Here is a 20068-nt window from a genome sequence, read left to right on the forward strand (position 1 = left end):
GGTGAACCTGAGGGGGGAGGGGTGGTGGTGAAGTATTAAAGAAGACAGACACCATAATAAAGCTGGGCCTTGGTGGGAGGCCGCTCTTAGAGAGACAGCAACACGGCCTGCAAGCCCAGTCTTTATTTTATAGCCAGATTCCAGGAGGTAAAGTAAGGGCGTGGTCAAGATGTTTATAATGTTCTCGTGGGTTTTGAATCTACTCAATTACATGCACCTGAACTCTATCAAGCCCACATCACTCAGCCACGTGGGACCACAGGTTCAGACCATAAGGTCAAGCTTACAACTATAGCCTTTGGCTATAGTTATGCTGGGACTTGTAGGTGGTTTTGCCACGAGAGGACCACGTGCCCTCTCATCAGTCCAAGGCTTGAACCTTTCCAACACTGTAGCCGCTCTCCACAAAAAAGGAATCTTCACTATAGAGTTTGGAATAAGTGAGGAAAGCATGGGCCTTGTCTGGTAAAGCTGCAGCCATTCCCTCTTCTTTCCTTCCAAATCTCTCCCTTCCTTACCTAATCGATATCTTATGCATATGTATTGATTGGTAAAGCTAAGGTCTGATTTGCAAAGGGCCTTTGGAGATGTAATGAGCATCAGGGGCTCCAGATGAGATCCTTCTGAATGAATGGGGTGGATCCTAAATCCAACAAGTGTTTTTATAAGAGGAGAATACAGACAGTAGAGCAGAAACACAGAATATGGGAAGGCATAACCTCTGCCTAAAAGGAATTTGGAAGTAGTCAGTAGTGAATCGCAGCTATCCTAGGCTCTGAATAGGAAGCCAGAGCGCAGTATCAATGAGCACACTGGTGTTAAGAAGACTCTGGACACACATAAGGACACCAGAGATCTTGGGAGGGAGGACTAGCCACCTTCTCCGGAAGCGGAGAAGAGCACCTTAATTTTTGCAGCAGCATCTCATCCATTTAATATGGGGTTTAAAGGACACAATAAGACCTCAGTAGTAAGGACCTCCTTTTCCTCGTGAGAACTTGAAAGTGAAACTTGATATGCATTGTTGTCTGCTTTGCTTTGCCCCAAAGTTGTCAGCATTGCACGTTGCTTCCCCATCTGTTGATTCCAGGTGCGGATGAGAACATTATGCAATTCCTACCTTCTCCAAACAGCCGCCATTGGATCGAAGGGCAACCTTAAGACTCTTGGAGAGCAAAAACCTCGGGGAGCGTACGCCTAGGTCGGAGGGTCAAGTTGCAGCGTCTGGGAGCAGGGAGCGAAGCGGAATTCCCGCAGTCACATCAAGCAAATTCTTAACAGAACCTGAGCAATCACCCAGAGGAACTGAGAATGGCCGGCGGACGCGGGAGGGCACGGGTTCTGGGATGATCACGGCTGATTAGTTGTCTGTTAATGCGCTCGCAGGAAAAAAAGAGTCCCGCACCCGGCGCCCACCGGGAGAGCCGCTGGCGACCCGGGCTGCAGGCAGAGCCGCACGCCGCGTGGGAAACCGCGCTCGGAGCCGGGGGGCGGGTCCCTGCGGCCGCTCCCTCCGCCCCCGGAGTCATCGCCGCCGCCCGCCTGCGCCGCAGCCCGCAGCTCAGACGCCGCCGCATCCCCCGGGCTGTGCAGGCGGCAGCGCTGGAGCCCGCGCCGCAGCCCCCGGCCACCGAGGCTGGGCGAGCCCGCGCGCAGGAGGACACCTGGCCCCGGCTCGGCGGGCGGCTCCGCGCGCGGCTGGTGCGTACCCGGTGGAGGGGCGGCGGGGTGGGTGTCCCGGGTGCGGGTGGAGGGAAAGGACTTGGGGAGTCGGGGGGAGACGGAGCCAGCGGAAAGGTGGTGAGTGCAACTTTCCCATGTTGCGCCCGTGGGCACCGGCACTGGGGCCGGGAGGGGGTTCCAGCCGATGCCCCCTTTGCTTCGGGGACCACACCATTCACAGGCAAACCGGGGCACTTTTAGAGTGAAAGGGGGCGCTCGGGTCCAGGAACATAACCGGGGAGGTCTGGCCACCTGCTGCGTGCCCGCTCGGACCTGGAGGTGGACACCGGTGACCTCCTGCCCTAAGTTGCTGAGCCCCTCGCCCCCCGCGCAGGCGAGGCCACGCCGGTTTCCGCGGGTTGCGCGTTGCCACCCCCGGCAACTGCTCGCGTCTGCGGGGGGAGCAGACCCGCGTGTCTTTAGCCGGGTCACCTCCCCCAGCGGGGTCCGTCCCTTCTTCGATGAAACCTGGGGATGATTAGGCCGATGATCCCAAGGGTCCCCGGCAGCGGTGGGATGTCCCCGGAGCGTGGGACTCCGGCTGGCGCCAGGGAGACGCGCGAATGTAACGCGGCCGCAGAGGCTCGGGAGAGCGGGGGGCTTGGGTCCTGGCGGCTGCTGCCCCCGGGGGAGCTCCTGAAAGTGCCGCCCGGGTGGGGGTGGGTGAGGGGGACGAAGGTTCTGGCCCCGCTGCCCTGGCTGGGGCTGGCGATTCCTGCCGAGGGAGGCTGAGCCGGACCCGCCAGCCCCATCTTCCCAGAGCTCATCCTCCGAGTGAGCGCAGCCCAACCCGGTTCCTTTTGGAAAAGCGCTTGGCCTGAGTGGGGGCCCCGGGAAACATTTAAAAATATGTAAAGGAAGAAACCCAAACTCTGCAGGTGTTGTTGTTAGTCAGAGTCTGTACCGGACTGGAAGGTGGAGATGTGAGCCTGATGATCACTTTAAACATTCACCTGGGGGGGCGGGGGGGCGACGGGGGGGGGGGGGAAGCAAAACAAAAAACCCCGAAAACTTATATTAATGCTTTGGATACTGAAAAAGTATTGGATTAGATTTACTTGGAGTATTGCATTTCGTTTTGGATGCATGTAGATTCAAAATCCAAGATGCCTTCGTCTTTATTGACATTGCTTGCTACACATTTTAAAAAATTGTTCAGGGATTTACTATTCCAAAGCTCGGAATTCGGATTATTAAAATGAGATCTGAGGGCCATAAGGTCACAAGAAGTAATGGGGTAGGTTCTGAGTCAGGGTTGGTTAAGACCAGCATTTTGAAAACCCTGTTTGTCTTCTGTTAGTATGTCCCCAGCTGGTCAATGATAATCAGAAATTTCAGAATTGTATTAAGAAAATAAGTTCACCTATATTTATTTTCACCATTAATTATAAAATTCTTTGCTTTATCTGTAGTTTTTTAAAAAAACAAAAGTAATGTCATAGATATGCTCCATTTCCCAATGAAGAAATCATCTTAATATATCTTTCATAGGAAATCATACTTTTAATGGCTGTTATAGTGTTCTATTAAATTTTTAACTAATTTCTTTTGGCAAGCATGCAAAATTTCTCCAAATTTGGTTTTACAAACAATATCATAGTAGATAACTATTCATAATTTTATACACTGTACAGACCTATTTGATTATTTTCTTTGAATAAATTTTCATAGAATTGCTATGTAAGAGCATATTCACTTTTTAAAGATTTGTGATACATTCTGCTAAATTTTTTTTCAGAAGTCCTATAGCTATTTCTACTCAAAATACCATTTTTATTAACATACTAATACTGTGTCAAAATTTTAAAATTTAGAAATCAGGGAGGAAAGAAAGCTCTTATTTTTATTTCTTCGGTTGTTAATGAGGCTGAATAATTTTAGTTGGCCAAAATGCTTAACAGATATTTTGGATTTACTTTTATGAGTTGCTCTTCTATATTCTTTGCCTATTTTTAATCCTTTTTTTTTTGTTTATTTGTTTCAAGAGCTTTTTATTCATAAGGATATTAACTCTGTGTATCTATTAAGTTGCAATTTTTGAATCAGTTGATTTTTGCCATTAACTATTTGGTGCACACTGCTTTGCAGTATACTTAAATTTGATCGATGTCAAAGCTGCTACCAATTTCTTCTCGCATTCTGACTTTATTAAGCTTGAGAAGGACTTTCCCACTTGTAAAAATATTCATCTAGCCGAAACCGGTTTGGCTCAGTGGATAGAGCGTCAGCCCGCGGACTCAAGGGTCCCGGGTTCGATTCCGGTCAAGGGCATGTACCTGGGTTGCGGGCACATCCCCAGTGGGAGATGTGCAGGAGGCAGCTGGTCGATGTTTCTCTCTCATCGATGTTTCTAACTCTCTATCTCTCTCCCTTCCTCTCTGTAAAAAATCAATAAAATATATTAAAAAATATATATATATATATATATATATATTCATCTACACTTTTTAAAGTACTTTTGATGTCCTTTCTTATTTAACATTTTTACCCTTTGGAAGTTAATTTAGTAGGTTATCTAACTTTATAATTGCTATTTTTTAATGGCTAGTCATCTCAAATCCACTTGTTCCATAACTGATTCCTTCCCCACTAATCTATATATATAAAAGGCTAAGCGACTGACCGTCCTACTGACTGACCACAGGTACATATGATGCGCACTGGCAATTTAAAAATAAACGTTGACTTGTGCATGCACGATATTTGTCCCTGTCTGACACTGGCCTCCCATTTAAATTAATTCGAAGACAGTTTCCTGTGATGACAGCATTTGCAATGACTATTAATAAATCACAAGGACAAACTCTAGACAGAGTAGGAATAGTCCTACCTGAACCCGTTTTTGGACACATGTTGCTTTTTCTTGAGTTCGAAGAGGGTGTGATGTTAAAGTTGTAAATACTTCATCACAAGGGAAATTAGTCAAGCACTCTGAAAGTGTTTTTACTTTTAATGTGGTATACAGGGAGATATTAGAATAAGTTTAATCAATTTATCAGTCATTGTTTTTATCAATGTTGTTTTTATATCATGCTTTTGTTTTTATATCATGTTTTTGTTCTTTTTATATCATGCCTTTGTTGTTATATCATGTTGTCATTGTTCATTTATTAATCATTTTATATATTATTTTCATATACATTTTACTAATTTTCTTTTATCTCTGACACTTCTACAGTATTATAGAGAAAAGGCAAATAGCGATATTAAAATATTTCTTCTAATTAATTTCCTTTCAATGTGCACAAATCCGTGTACCTCCTGTGCCCCCCACCCCTGCATCTCCTTGAAGCCAAACTTCCTCATAGCTGCCTCTACCATTGTGAAGTCCCGCAGACTTTTCCTTTTCATAAGCTTTCCTGGCTGCAGCCTCTTTGATCATCTCTCTACGATGCCTTGACACACATCTGTCACTCACACCTTCCCCAGCAGTAAAAGGCATGCCATGTCCCCTATCAGAGCTGTTGGCGCTCCCTAAATTCCCACATTACCAGTTTGGGAACGTATCATATTGTTAGCCCTGAAAGACATAATTTTCTAATGATTAAAATTTGTTTTTATCATTTGTCTACTTATTTTTCCTCTTTGCCTTGAAATATTATTATCCTTTGTGCTGCCTCTTTCTGATCTAACTTCTGCTCTTTATTCTTCCTTCGAAATCATTCCATCATGCCTTTTGGAACACCTATTAAATCACAGTAAACTCCTCTTAACCTCCACTTTTTCCCCCAGTCCTGAAACTTGACTCTCCCCTGGACCTCCCACTTCCCCCTCTTTCTTGGAGACTATTTATTATTTCATAGTTCATGAATCTCCGGGTTGGAGATGGGTCAAATGCCCTTCAAGCACCTATATGCCATCTCCAGATCATTATTTCTCCACCATCTTACTCATCCCTGTTCCCTTGAGCCATCTGGCTACGCTATCCTCTACCATTGCTCATTCCTATTATCTACTCACCACTTGAACAAACCACTCCTTCATTGAGCACTCCAGAAATTGATATACAGTTTTCTTCTCCTGTGCTCAGTCTGAGTGACTCCATATCTACACCCAACACCACAACCTATCAGTCTTTGACCTCCACAAGTCAAGCAGTAACCTCGTTTACTGCTCACCCAACCATGTCTGTAGCCACACTTTGGGCTTGCTATCATGTGAAATTGTTCCTTCCTAAAATTTCAAATTCAGAAACTCTCTGGCATAGCATTTTATATATATATATATATTTACACCAATGCAAAGATTTACACCTACACTTGTTCATTGGGTTGGCCAATACTTTGACCCACCCATGCTCTTATTGTTTGAAGTCAGATGTTTCTCAGTGGATTCCATTTCCATTACCACAAGTCAATGGAGAACCTAAGAATTCTGGGTGCTTCTGGATAGTCTCTTGCCACCCTCTCCCTTACAACTACAGTAACCTCAGTCTCACCACCACCTGCCTTGATTCCTCTATGACCTTATGACCTCTATCTTCTTGTTTGTGCAAATTATTGCAAAATCCTTATACTTCCAAGTAGCATGATCAACTGTTTTGGTTTCCCTGGGACTGGGAGGTCTCCCAGGATGCCATGTGGCATAAGTCCTTGACATAAAGACTTCAAATTTTTGAAAATTTTGAAATTCATTATTTTTTTTGACATGTCACCTTTCAAGCTATAAGTTACTAGTTCATCTAAAGTACAGAAGATCCTTGAATAATGTTATTTTGTTATAACTTTGGTGAGATACTGTAGGAACTTAATTCTTACTTATATCAATTATTGTATAGTAAAATTAGTTTCATTATACGTTGTTTTGCTTAGTCTCAGAACCTGTCTATGATGTTGAGTAAGGATGTATGTGATGGCTCTTGCTGTTCCTTCTCTCCCTCTCTATTTCTCTATCTCTCCCTTTTAATTTAGTGTGGGTTGAGAAACTCAGATGACCAAGTGCATTACTTAGGAATGTTATAGTTGCCTATGATAGAAAATCAGCACCAAATTGGCTTGAGGAGATAGGGAGAATTTATCAGATTTATGTAAGCCAAACTTCAGTCACAGTTGATCTAGGACTCAAATTATTTTGTAACGACCCAATTTCCTTTTACTTTTTGGCTCTACTCTCTTTCAATTTGGCTTTATTCTTAGGCCCTGCTTAGTGACAAAGCTGCTATCAAAAGCTCCAGGTCTAACGTCTCAAGTTTAAATTCAAAGAGAAAAAAGCACCTTTACTTAGTAGGTTTGGCACCAGACCTAAGATAGACTAACCTGCATCGTGAACCCACTCTTTCAGCATTTGCTGGGTTGGAAAAACATCCTAAGCTTGCTGGGATGGGTTTGAGTCAGTCATCACCTCTGAACTGATCACTGTGGCTATGGGCATATAGGGAACTCTGATTTGTCAGGTCTGGCTCTCAACTTCACTCTTAGAAACAACTGAATCACATGGAGTGAAAACAGGAGGGACATCTCTTCAAAAGGGAATGGATGTTGGGCAGGCAAACTTTTAAAAATATATATATTTTTATTGATTTCAGAGAGGAAGCGGGGAGAGACAGATAGAAACATCAATGATGAGAGAGAATCATTGATGGGCTGCCTCCTGCACGCCCTCTACTGGGGATCGAGCCGGCAACCTGGGCATGTGCCCTTGACTGGAATTGAACCCAGGGTCCTTCAGCCTGCAGGCCGACACTCTATCCACTGAGCCAAATAGCTAGGGGCAGGCAAACTTTACTACCCTTTAAACTGGTCAGGTTAAAAACAAAACAGAGGCATTAACAGGATCTGATTAAACCTGTAGCAATGACTTATAAGTAAACAAGCTGAACATGATTAGTGTATAGGTTTTATGACATTTATTTTAACTGAACAGCAGTATTTCTTAATATCCTGATTCTTGACTATATTCTTTGTTGTGAAGTTGCAAAATAAGTAAGCTTTGTGTAAATAAATTTTGTTCAATATAATTCTGTTTAATCACTGTTAATGGATTTTTAAAAAATTCTGTCTATTCAAATAATATTTTGAAGATAAATAATAAATTAAAGTTAATCTTTCTTTTTTACATAAACATTTTTGGAGCTAACATTAAAAATAAAATCAACAGATAATTTGAGTGGTAATAGTGGAACAGATAACTAAAGTAGAAATTTAAAAACTTTGACATGAGGCCAATTCAACTTTTAAGTAGTCATGTGAATCTGAAGAAGTTTCCTAATCTCTTGAGATTCCAATTTTTTGTCAACAGTTACACCAGTATTTCTGAATTTGATTTCAGTTCTTCATCGTTAAATCAGTACATTGAACAAAGTACTTGCATTATTCTAAACAGAGTCTATAATTCCATATTTTAGTGCTACGTGTGCTCATTTATTTTTAGGTTCCTTTCTGTGCATATTTATAGATGTCCTTTATTTAAGTTTCTAATGAATTTGGAACTTAATACATACCTATCTGAGATGAATGGTTACCTAATTCAAATAAGCAAATACTTGTTTAAAAACACCCTCCTGAGAAAAAGAAAAAAGAAAAAAAAGCACCCTCCTGGATTTGGGTACTCATGTTAGTGATATGGTGCATGCAAGAAAGATTGACACTCCATCCTTTCTATAGGAAGCTTAGAATTCTATCCATTTGGGGGAGATGAAGGAAGATAATACACATAATAACATTTCTGCTAGGCTGACTGTAATGGGTGCCACAAAAGAAGTAAAAAGTGCTGTGGGATTTCAAAGGAAAGAAAGATAAACTTTGAAATTGATCAGAAAGATTTCATAGAGGATGAAGGACTGATGGAATTTCAATGAGTGGGCAAAACATTCCTGATTGGAAGAACAGTATGATCAAAGGTACAAATACAGGAAAGGAGGAGGCAGAGTTGTGTAGAATTGTAGGGAGTGGGAGAAGACAAGGGTAGAAAGGTAGATTGGGGCTGTAGTGAAGAATCTTAAACGCCGGGCTGAAGACTTTAATGTTAAATTTGTAGCTAATTTGCATCCTTGGATGATTCTGAGTAGGGCGTTATATAATCAGTGGTGTATTTTATGAGTCAAAAAGTATTTTGAAAAAAGAAGTATTTTGACAGTTTGTTTATGTGTAAATAAATACAACAGTTGTATACGTTTTTTGCTGATCTTTATTACATTATTTCCTATTTCATTTCTCCTCTTATATCTAGCATTTAAGTCCTTCAGCTTTGTTTTTCAAATTTTATTTCTCATTTACAGTTTACACTTAATACTATTTTGTATTCGTTTCAGGTGTACAGCACAGTAGTTGGACAATCATATACTTTACAAAGTGTTCCCCCTGTAATTTCCAGTACCCACCTGCCACCATACATAGTTATTCCAATATTATTGACTATATCCCCTATACTGTACGTTGCATCATCATGACTACTTTGTAACTACCAATTTGAACTTCTTAGTCCTTTCACTTTTCTCACTTGTCAGCTTCTTTAAAGATCCAAGGATAGAGTTTAAAGTAAGGATACATTCAGGGGTGTCCCTCAGGGTAGGAGCTAGCTCTGCTCTAGTTTTTATTTAGTGACAGTTGGAGAGCATTCCGAGAAATGTGTGTAAGTTATGTAACTAGTCACGTAGGGCCCTTGGCCTCCTGTTAGCCTGGCCCTCTTGAGAGGCAGTGCTCTGGGAGCAGCTGGGTCAGACTCAGTGCTGTTGCCTAGCAGTCCCCGAGGATCAGTCATAAGGGGTTGTTGCTGAGCAACCAGGGGCTCATGGTGGCACATCACCCCCCATGCAGCTTTACAGCAGTTTCAGGCCTGCCCCCATGGGAGAAGCAGTACAATCTGGCAGGGGGCCAAGCCTCCCTCAGAGGCACAAGGGTTGCTAGCAGTAAGTATTGGACCTCAGAATCTAAGTCAATAACTTGTGCTCTATGAACCTGCAAGCAATGTATGGAATTATTGATGGAAATTCAATTAACCATGAACTTGGTGCAAGGGAGGTAGTTGTGGCAGCTGGAGTTCTCATTTCAGGTCCTTTTCTTCCAGTTTCTTTCTCCTCCAGGCTGAGTTGCAAGGTAAATTTTCCGGGTCAATGGAAAGTACTTTTTCTTTATGCCACATTAAATATGTAACTTTTCCTATTAACATTATTTAGCCAAAGCAAATATTTACATTTGAGAAAAGCCAGCAAGCTAACTCTGGCCTTGTCAAGTGGGCCTACAGTGGCAAATTATTTGACTCAATATCAATGCAAGCACTTGCTGCTAATATTTGAGATACTGCTTTGAATTATTTTTTTTCTGAATAGAAAAGTCAAAAGATAATTCACCAGGACCACATGAGATACTGCTTTGAATTTTTTTCTGTATAGAAAAGTCAAAAGACAACTCACCAGGACCACATCTTATTTTGTTTTTAATATTTAACCTAGTCCGTAAATGACTCTCCGGGAGAGTTGATAACATGTCGAAACTAACCGGCTCTTGAAAGGGGCTTGAGCTCTGCTTTAAGGACTCCGAGCTGCCGGTGTTGAGCAATGGCTTCTCCTGAAGATCTAGGCACATATTTGAACAGCCAAAATTGAGCTCTTTCCGTGTCTTGGGAATAGCACACAGCTGCATCTGAGGCTAAATTGTAAAGCAGAGAAGCCTGCAACTGTTAGATTTGAGAAATAATTAACATTGGCCAGCTAGAGGGAAGTGGTATAAACCTTTCTTATCTCCTTCCTTCCCACTACCTTTGCAGCCAGTACTTCTGGCCTTGGGTGGTGACTGCCTGCTGATTCAAAGGGTTTGGGAGCCGTGACTTTGCGAGGGTACAAAGGGGAAGCTTCTTTGTTGGCACTGGATCTATACTCTTGTATAAGGACCTATATTCTTTAAAAAAGAAAAATTAAAATTCTTCTGAAGAAGTACATACAGGTTTTTGTTTCACACACATGTATGTGCATACCCACTCATGTGCCTAAACCATTCAATTAGAGTACTCCTGAGAAATCTAACAGTAATGGAACATTTAAATGTTTTTCTAAGATGCCTTATTCAAAGCTACTTAATGTTTAAAAGTGACTTCTTTACTAATTGTATCATAAATACATATATATATACACATATATATACACACACATATGTATATATCATTGGCAGAAGCATCCTATTTACTGTTGTTATTTAAGAGTATGAATCTAAAACATATTAAGTACAGTATGTGTCAGACATTGTTCTGTATGACAAAGTATGTCATTTAAGTCTCCCAACAACTCTATGTAATAGGTACTATTATTTTACATATGGGGAAGTCTAGTCCTGCCCAGAAAAGTTGAGTAACTACACAGTAAAAGATTTATAATCAGAAAGTGGACATAAATCTCACTTTTTTGAGAAACAGGTTTCTGTGTGCTAATGACATATATATCTATACTAGAGGCCCGATGCACAAAATTTGTGCACTCAGGGCGGGGGTTGTCCTTCAGCCTGGCCTGCACCCTCTCATAGTCAGGGAGCCCTTGGGAGATGTCCAACTGACAGCTTTCCACGGGGACCGGGCCTAAGCTGTCAGTCAGACATCCTTAGCATTGCCGCAGAGGCAGGAGAGGCTTCCACCACTGCTGCTGGGCTTGCCAGCCGTGAGCCCAGCTTCTGGCTGAGCAGCACTCCCCCTGTGGAAGCACACTGACCACCAGGGGGCAGCTCCTGCAGTGAGCGTCTGCCCCCTGGTGGTCAGTGCGCATCATAGCAACCAGTCGTTCAGCTGTTCAGTCAATTTGCATATTAGCCTTTTATTATATAGGATATCCTTCTATATATCATATATATTTTATATACAGGGTAGGCAAAAGTAGGTTTACAGTTGTGAATACACAAAGCAGTTTATTCTTGTATTATTATTTATTTATAAATTATTATATTATTTGTTATTATTAACCTACTTTTGCCCACCCCTGTATAAAAATGGCATATATGTGACAATGATATATATAAATGACATCAATTGTGGAGGTGAATATGAATATATATAGAGATTTCTGTTTATACTTACATGTGTATATACTACATATACTATATAGACTATATCTATAGCATATATACAGGGTGGGGCTAATGTAGGTTTGCAGTTATTTATATGGAAAATAATACAATGATACAAGAATAAGCTCTGTGTTTTGCAATAGTCACAACTGTAACCCTACTTTTTGTCCCACCCTGTATATACACTTTATACTGTACATACAGTATATCTCTCTGTGTGTGTGAATATATATATATTTATATTCACCTATACAAATTGTGTGCCCTTTAAAACTGAGGCTATATTCATGTTGCCGTCTTAATAATTCACAAAAGTTGTATTGTGTCGGTAGGATTTGTATCTGAGGCCACCCAACCCCTCAGTGCTGCGTTCTCCCGCCTGGAGTGAAGACTTGCTCCCCTAGGCAGTTTAGATGAGATCAGGGAACGAGGAGTGAGCCTCAGCCTGGGTAAAGGCACTAACCTTCTCCTCCCACTCTCGGATTTCCATGAGAACAAAGCTCCAAGGGAACAGGAAAGAGTGGAAGACATTACATTTGGTTTAGGCTCATTGCCTGGTTTTCTCAAAACAGTACAGCTTTCACTGTGATTTCATTTAGACAATGACAGTGGGTTCATTTTCATGTGTTCTCAGAGCATTTTCACTGCCATGTCAGCTTTTACATTTATGTCACTAGAGAATGTCTTCATTGAAATCTATCTTTTATCATGAAGCAATTTCACACAAATAATTTTACCAGCAACATTTATATTTCTACATAACTAAACTATCCATACTAAGGAAAAAATAGCAAATAAATGGTAAACATTAATTTTGTATTTAAGGAAAATAAGAACGAAGCTGTAAAACAGTTTATTGAATCTATTGCTGGTGGAGTGTGTAGTAATTTATAAACATAATCTCATGTAATCCTCATAATAACTTTGTGAGGATGTAAGGAAGGTGTGGTGAGTCCCTGTGATATAAATGCACCTTGCCAAGTGCACACATTTAGCTGGTGGGTGTGAAGTTAGGATTTGAGCCTCATTTTGTCCATCTTTGATCAGTTTGGACAGGAAGACTTGGCAGGAGCCGAAATACTCTGTTTAGATGAGCAAACTATCTTGTTTTCATCGGGAATTTATAATTAGCGATTGAAAAAATATATCGTTAAGGAACATATTATTCCACACTCTATAAACTCTACAAAGAGATGGAACATTATTATGATTTCTTTAATGAAAAGCATAATACTAGAAAACAAGAAAAAAAACTAATAAAAGGAGCACAAAAAAGAAAATCACAAAAATTCATTGAAATACTAAATACAGGAATATAGAAACGAACAAAATAGAATAATACAAAAAATGATGTGTATTCTAGGATTATAAAAATGGTTCAATATTGGGAAATTTATTAAAATAGTTGTATAGTCAAGACGAAAGAATAAAACCCCTATTTTTTTACTTCCTAATAGATTCCAAATAATATTTAATAAAATGCAATTGTATTTCTTTCTGTTTTAAAAATATATTTTATTGATTTCAAAGAGGAAAGAGAGATAGAAACATCAACGATGAGAGAGAATCACTGATCTGCTGCCTCCTGCACGCCCTCCACTGGGGATCAAGCCTGCAACCCAGAATCGAACCTGGGACCCTTCAGTCTGCAGGCCAATGCTCTATCCATTGAGCCAAACTGGCTAGGGTGCAATTGTATTTCTTTTAAGAAAATACACCCACAACATAGTAATTTAGGAATAGAGGAAATGTTATGAAATTGTGAAAAGTCAATTCAAGAAAACAGAAAAATGTTAGAGGTAAGCCCAGCTCCATCACTTATAGTTAACATCGTTCTATAAATTCCAGCCAATGCTGTACATTTTTTAAAAGACTAACATTTTTAAAATTCTTTATTGTATATGCTAGAAACAGTTCTAAATACTTGACAAATATTAACTCACTTAATCTTCACAACAATCCTGGAATATGGACTGTCATTCTCATTTTACAAATTAGAAAGCTGAATCCCAGAGAAGGCTAATAAGTGGTAGAGCTTAATTAAAACTCAAGTGTCTTAACTTGTGTCTTTAATCTTTAATAGTATAATACACAGTATGCTGCCTCTCAAAAGTTACAATTATTTGAAAAGAGGTGGCAGCTTTTTTTCTTAAAAAATGTATTTTTTACTAAAAAATTCCAAGAAAATCAACTAAAGAATTATTAGAATAAGAGACTTCAGTTAAGTAGCCATTCAAAAAAAAATAAATGTGTTTAAACCAATTGACTTTCCTATTACAGCTACAAATTGAAAACGATGAAGAAATCCCATTTATCATAGCAATGAAATATCACATATGTATGAATAAAATATGTAAGAAATGTACAAGAATAATTAAATAAAACATTTTATTGAGAAACACAAAATATTAGCTGTAATGGAGATTTGTGTTGTATTCCTGGATGAGAATAATAAATATCGGAAAAATGTAGCATCCCCAAATTAATTATAAAGTTAATGAAAGTCAATTTAAAACCAAACGAGATTTTCATGGAGAGGTTGACAAAATAGCTATTAAAATTCATCAGGAATAATGGACATCCTGGGAAAAATAAAATTTTGAAAATAAAGATTAATGGCCCTAGCCAGTTTGGCTCAGTGGATAAAGTGTCGGCCTGCTAACCAAAGGGTCCCGGGTTCCATTCTGGTCAAGGACAAGCACCTTGGTTGCAGGCTCCTCCCCGGCCCGGACTCTGGTCAGGGCTCATGCAGGAGGCAACCAATGATGTATTTCTCCCACATCAATATTTCTCTGTCTTCCCCTCTCTCTACCACTCTCCCTAAAAATCAGTGAAAAATATCCTCGGGTGAGGATTAACAAAAACAAATAAACAAACAGAAAATAAAGATTAATGAAGAAGGAACTTCTAATTCTAAGTATTAAAAAAATATTACAAAGTTACAATCACTAATACAATATGGTACTTTTTACTAAAAACTTAAGTTTCTTTTTACTAGAAACTTAGAGGAGCTAAATCAGCTTGAAAATTCCCAAAACAGATTTAAGCAAAATAAAGGTAGCATTTTATTTTACATTATCTGTATATTCATATGATATAAAATAAATATCAGATTAGTTAAGAAAGAAAACACAAGGAAACAACTGAAGGAAAATATATTGGTGACTAATTTTATAATGGTGTCTATTATGACATTAAAGGCAGAAACCATAGGTGAAGATTATGGACATATTAGAACTTGGATACATATAAACAGAAAAGATGCATGCCCAGGTTGCATGCCTAACAATGTGTTTGAAAGTCCTTTCCTTGATGTTTGGGGGGATAGAATTAATAAACCAGAAATGTCTGACTAATATTCCAAATGCACTACATTTTGAAGGCTTCCTGAAGCAGAGCCCTTCCTGGGCTAGTACTCGTGTGGTATTGTACCCGCTGCAGGCACAGAGCATTCACAGAAATGTTTGTAGGGTGAATATGTAGTATGTCCTTGTTAAAAATAAAGGTGGAGTTCGAGAGAAGACAATGTCTTAGAAATTAGGATTGTTTCACCTAAAAAGGTCAACTAAATTTGAGTTATAGCATCCAAGAGAGTAAGGGATTGCAACTAGAGAGTTTTATACTTCTTGCACATGCCAGAGCATCGCATTTCAGTAGAAGTTATTCACAATGTCATTGAGTAATTCCTGAATTTTTATAAAGTCTTAAAACATGTTATCACTAATAACAATGCAATAATTCCAGTTTTCTGTCTTCAATTATGCAGTGGATACTTGGAGAGGAGTGCCACAATGATAGCATTTGGAGAGAAGTATTTCCCGTTCTAAGGTAGAGTATGGTGCAGGAAAGATTGTTTTCTTAATCTCCCTCCAGCGTAGCTCTGCTTTTTTAATGCTGGGACCCCAGAACAAGTGGGGCAGGAAAATGTATTATGATCAATGAACAATGAAATGAAGAGGAAAAGGTGGTGTTTTTGTGTGTGTGTGTGTGTGTGTGTGTGTGTGTGTGTGTGTGTGATATCAGCCTGGACTTTGGCAATCAATTCACATGAATGTTAACAAGACAGTGATTTTTTTTTTCCTTCTGGGTTCTAGTAGGAAAATTACTAGACTCCAAGTCCCAAAATAGCTCATGAAAAGAGTAACCAGCAGGCCCATGAACTTCCCAGTCTTCTGGTTTATATCCAATCTGTCTCCGTGTCCATTGGCAATGGGTTGATTCGTGGCCACTGCTGTTCCTCTCTCACTCTGCTCCAGGTCTTTCTGCGAGTGGTCCCTCGGCTGACATGGACCATCCCCACCCCTGCCTCTGACTCAGCTGTGGTGCTCTTTAGTTCCCACAAACAAATTGCCCAATGTTCTGCATTCAGCCACGTTTCCCCTCCTTTCTAACCTGACCATTGTCCTTGGATCAGGTTTGTTTCTTCCACTCTCTTTACCCATCAACTCTAAAGAGGTTCTTCCCTCTCTGACACAAGGACTAGGACTGTTAATAATTTAGGTGGCATTTTATCAGGAAAATTAGAGGTCTTGGTCCTGGGTGTTGGCTAACAGCCATCATCAATGCTCTTTTTATAAGAATTCATGAAGTTATATCCTGGGCAGATCTATCCTGCTGGCCCATGAGACATGCCTGGAAATGCCTGAATCTAAATAATAGTAAATATTATTATAGAGTTTAGATCCTAGCTTCAACCCCTGCCCCCCCCCCCCCCAAACAAATACTGGTTTAAGCATGACTCTTTGTTTGTGCATAGATATATATTTAGTTTATATATTATTGACCATCCTCGGAAAAAAGGCCTAGATGTAGCCAAAAGAAATGCATAAAATGTTTTCTTCTCATGAGTAATAAAAGCAAAAGAGAGGCTTAGACATTTTGTGTTAAATAAGAATAACAAAATCAAACAAGCATAAACCTAGAGATCAAGAAATAAATCTTGTTAATTTTCATGCTAGCCTGGCTGTCACTTTTTGAAGACTGTTAAAGAACTATTTGAAAGTGGTGAGTTCTGGAGGGTAAAATGGGTGGGAAAACAACCAACAAACAAAAGAGCAGAACAGACAACCCTTGCAAAGGAGAGAAAAAAAAATATACAAAGAATGGAGGTGGTCATTGACAGTTTAGCACTAATTGGTAGTGATCACAATATAATCGCCATTCAATGTTCACAGTGTCTGCAAGCTCTCATTCCTTGTTCAGTAAGTATTTATTGAGCCCTTACCCCCCTGTGCCGGCACCTTTCGGAGCACTGAGGATACGGAGTGTAGCTGCTTTGCACTAACCCAGGGTTTGTGAACTGGAGATGCTGACCAAGAAAAAAACTGACTACAGGTCTGTGAGGGACTAAGAGCATCCTGTCAGGAGTGACTGGCTGATGGTTAGTACTTGGGGAAATCTTAGGGATGACATGCTAGCTTTGTTCAATTATATGAGGACTATCATCTGTTCTGTGTGATTGAGAAGGCAAAGCTTGGTTGCGTGGATGGGAATGAGAGGAAGACACATTTTTACTTAATCAAAGAAATGGCTGCCTGTAATTCTAAGAAGCTACCCCTGGTAACAGAGATGGTTCCAGAAGCTTGGTCCCACTAGGAAGGAGTGTGGCACAGGGGATTTGCCTATGGGGTGGTGACAGGTTGAGGATGGAAGGTTGGTAATGAACTCATCCCTGAGGACAAAGGTTGCAGGAAATGTTATTGGGCTCATTAATGGGAAGGACTCCCCTGATGACAATATATTGAAGGACTCTCAGGCTGCTTTGGAGTCAAGCCTACCAGCTTTGCCCTTCACTCTTAGACCTTGGCCAACTTTCTCATCTCTGTGTCTTAGTCCCTACATCAGAGAAATGGGGATAGTAATAGTATATGTCTCACAGGACTGTAGTGAGGACTGAATAAAATAATGAGTGTAAATGAACTAATTTAAAATGTTTAGCCTGTACTAGGCATGCAATAAATGGGACTGTTTTGGGGACCTGGAGTCTTGTCTTGGGAAACACTTAGACTGCTTCAAACAATCCAGAAAGTTAAAATGATACCCATTAATGTAGTAAGTCCCTCTCTCCCTGTCCTGGGGTTTGTAAAAACAAAATCTTTCTAAAATGTGCAGTGAGAGATAGTAAGTGCATGACATTAAAAAACAAATTGGGCCGCCAGGCCGGCGTGGCTCAGTGGTTGAGGGTCAACCTATGATCCAGAAGGTCACGGTTCAATTCCCGGTCAGGGCATGTGCACAGGTTGTGGGCTGGATCCCCAATGGAGTGTTGCAGGGGTGCAAGAGGCATCCAATCAATGATTCTCATCATTGATGTTTCTATATCTCTCTTTCCCTTCATTTCTGAAATCAATAAAAATGTATTTAACAACCCCAAAACAATTTGGGCCAATTGTTGCATTTTGTTAGTATTTGCTTATTTGTTCTGTTGTTGGAAAGATTCCCTTTTCAGCTCAGCCTGTAACTCTTTGAATTATGCTAAGGGACCTATATTGTCACCCTCCATTTGTTGTATCAGAAAGGATATGGGACAGTGTGCAATGGCCTGTTCAAAGAAAGCCTGCTCATGCACTTGGATGAATTTGAGTTGCTGGGGCTTTGGCTGTAACTAAGTATCTGTGTTGCAATCAGTTTCTGTGTTTTAGTCATGTTGTTGGTATTGACCATTGAAGAATTTGAATTAGCCATTAAGAAAGCCAAAAGGTGGTTATGCTGCAGCTTGGTTATGCCAACACGAGCCAATGAAACAATTTGTGATTGCCTGTAACATCAACTCAAAAGACTGGTAGACTGCAAGTTGTGTTTACCAGCTGCAATAAATGAGCCATTTCAATACTCTGTTCACTTTCCCAGGTCTTTCTTAGCTCCACCTTCTCTTTGATTCACTAGTCCATGTTCTGTTTTATATTATTGTATTTATATTTTAGACGTTTAAACAAGACAGAGAAGAACAAAGAATAAAATCAACTCCCACCTCTCAGAATTGACTTAAAATACTTTTAAAGTAACAAAATCCTACAATTAGTTAAGTCTCCTTTCAGAAGCATCTATAAATTAGTGTATATTGTTCCAATCCATTTTATACTTTTGCCCATGTATTTATGCAATCATTTGAATATTTAGTCCTGGTTGTATTTTTAAATTTTACAAAAATAATACCACATTGCTTTTTAACAACACAATGTTTTTGAGATCTGCGTAGTTATATATAGTTCCAGCTCTGTTCTCCCTGGTGAAATGTCTGTTTTCCTTGATAAGACATTTGCTATTCACATCTGGTGATCATGGATGACAGGATGTTATTGCTGGAAGAGTTAGGAGAAAACATCCTTCTAATTTATGTCTTTATGTATTGTCAACACTGAGAACTTTTGAAAATGACAAAAACTAAGCCAAATGGGAAGTTGGGAAAATGTAAGTAAACTAGGACTCTCCCAGGAAGTCACAATGGAGGATTAGCCTGCATCTGAAAAAAACAGGGTTGTGGGAGGGAAATGACGTTCTGAGCAGCACAGTTGGTTTAATGCAGTCCTTGAAATACTCAGCCCAAGTCTCCAAAGCAAACAATTGCTTGGGGTAACATCCAAAAGATATATACCTTTCCAGCCCATTGTTCTTTTCATCATGCTGTTATGTTTAAAAACGATGCAGAATATGCATAGCCCATGGACATGAGCAGTAGGGTAGTGAAGACCTGGTTTGGTGGGGGTGGGGGGGTGGGGGGTGGGTAGCACCTAGGAGGAGGGAGTAAAGGGGGAAAAATGGGAGATATCTGTAATACTATCAACAATTAAATAAAATATTTAAATGCCCCCTGACAAATAAAATATATATATATATATATGTGTGTGTGTGTGTGTGTATATATATATATATAGAGAGAGAGAGAGAGAGAGAAAGAGAGAGAGAGAGAGAAGATAATGGATTCTTAAGGCTACCTCATCAAGGAAATGCCTAATATCCTGCCTTTAGAATGGCTAGTTACAGTATGGTTTTAATCCATTTTTTTCCTTATGCTTGCTTTCTCCCTGCTCAGAAAAATCTAATTACTGCCTCTTTCCACTGGATAAAGTCCCATTTGTTGCAATAGGTAGCAAAGTGTGGCCAGGTAAGTCAGGTTTCCTTGGTGATCAGAAGTCATCTTTTTTCCACTTATTTGTCAGGTTAGCTTTGCCCTAGTTGTCTTGATAACAGCTGGCTAGCTAATGAATGTGGCATATCTGTTTCTGCAAGGTTTGGGTGTGCCAAGATTGTATGGGAGACAGAGAACTGACTCATTAATTAACCAGGGGTTTTGGTTCCAACTCAGGTCTGCAGTTTCCTGTCCCAGGCCCAGTCTCAGCTGTTTTTCATAGTAGGGTGAT

At 40.1% G+C, this 20068-nt stretch overlaps 1 protein-coding gene across 3 annotated transcripts in view; it reads left to right on the forward strand.

The window, feature by feature from the left end:
• The first annotated feature begins 1573 nt into the window (after positions 1–1573).
• PKIB (cAMP-dependent protein kinase inhibitor beta) overlaps positions 1574–20068 on the forward strand; it is a 75226-nt gene continuing 56731 nt past the window's right edge. The window contains exons 1-2 of one of the 3 annotated variants that reach the window (XM_070419218.1): positions 1574–1701; positions 15475–15536. The gene's annotated coding sequence lies outside the window, so the exon portion shown is untranslated. Of the gene's footprint in view, positions 1702–1785; positions 1801–15474; positions 15537–20068 lie in introns of those variants that run through there. The other 2 variants (XM_070419217.1, XM_070419219.1) reach the window with 2 other exon arrangements.

This window comes from Myotis yumanensis, unplaced genomic scaffold (genome assembly GCF_028538775.1).
Source record: "Myotis yumanensis isolate MYYU_CA2020_CCGP unplaced genomic scaffold, mMyoYum1.0.hap1 SCAF_6, whole genome shotgun sequence".
NCBI lineage: Eukaryota > Metazoa > Chordata > Mammalia > Chiroptera > Vespertilionidae > Myotis > Myotis yumanensis.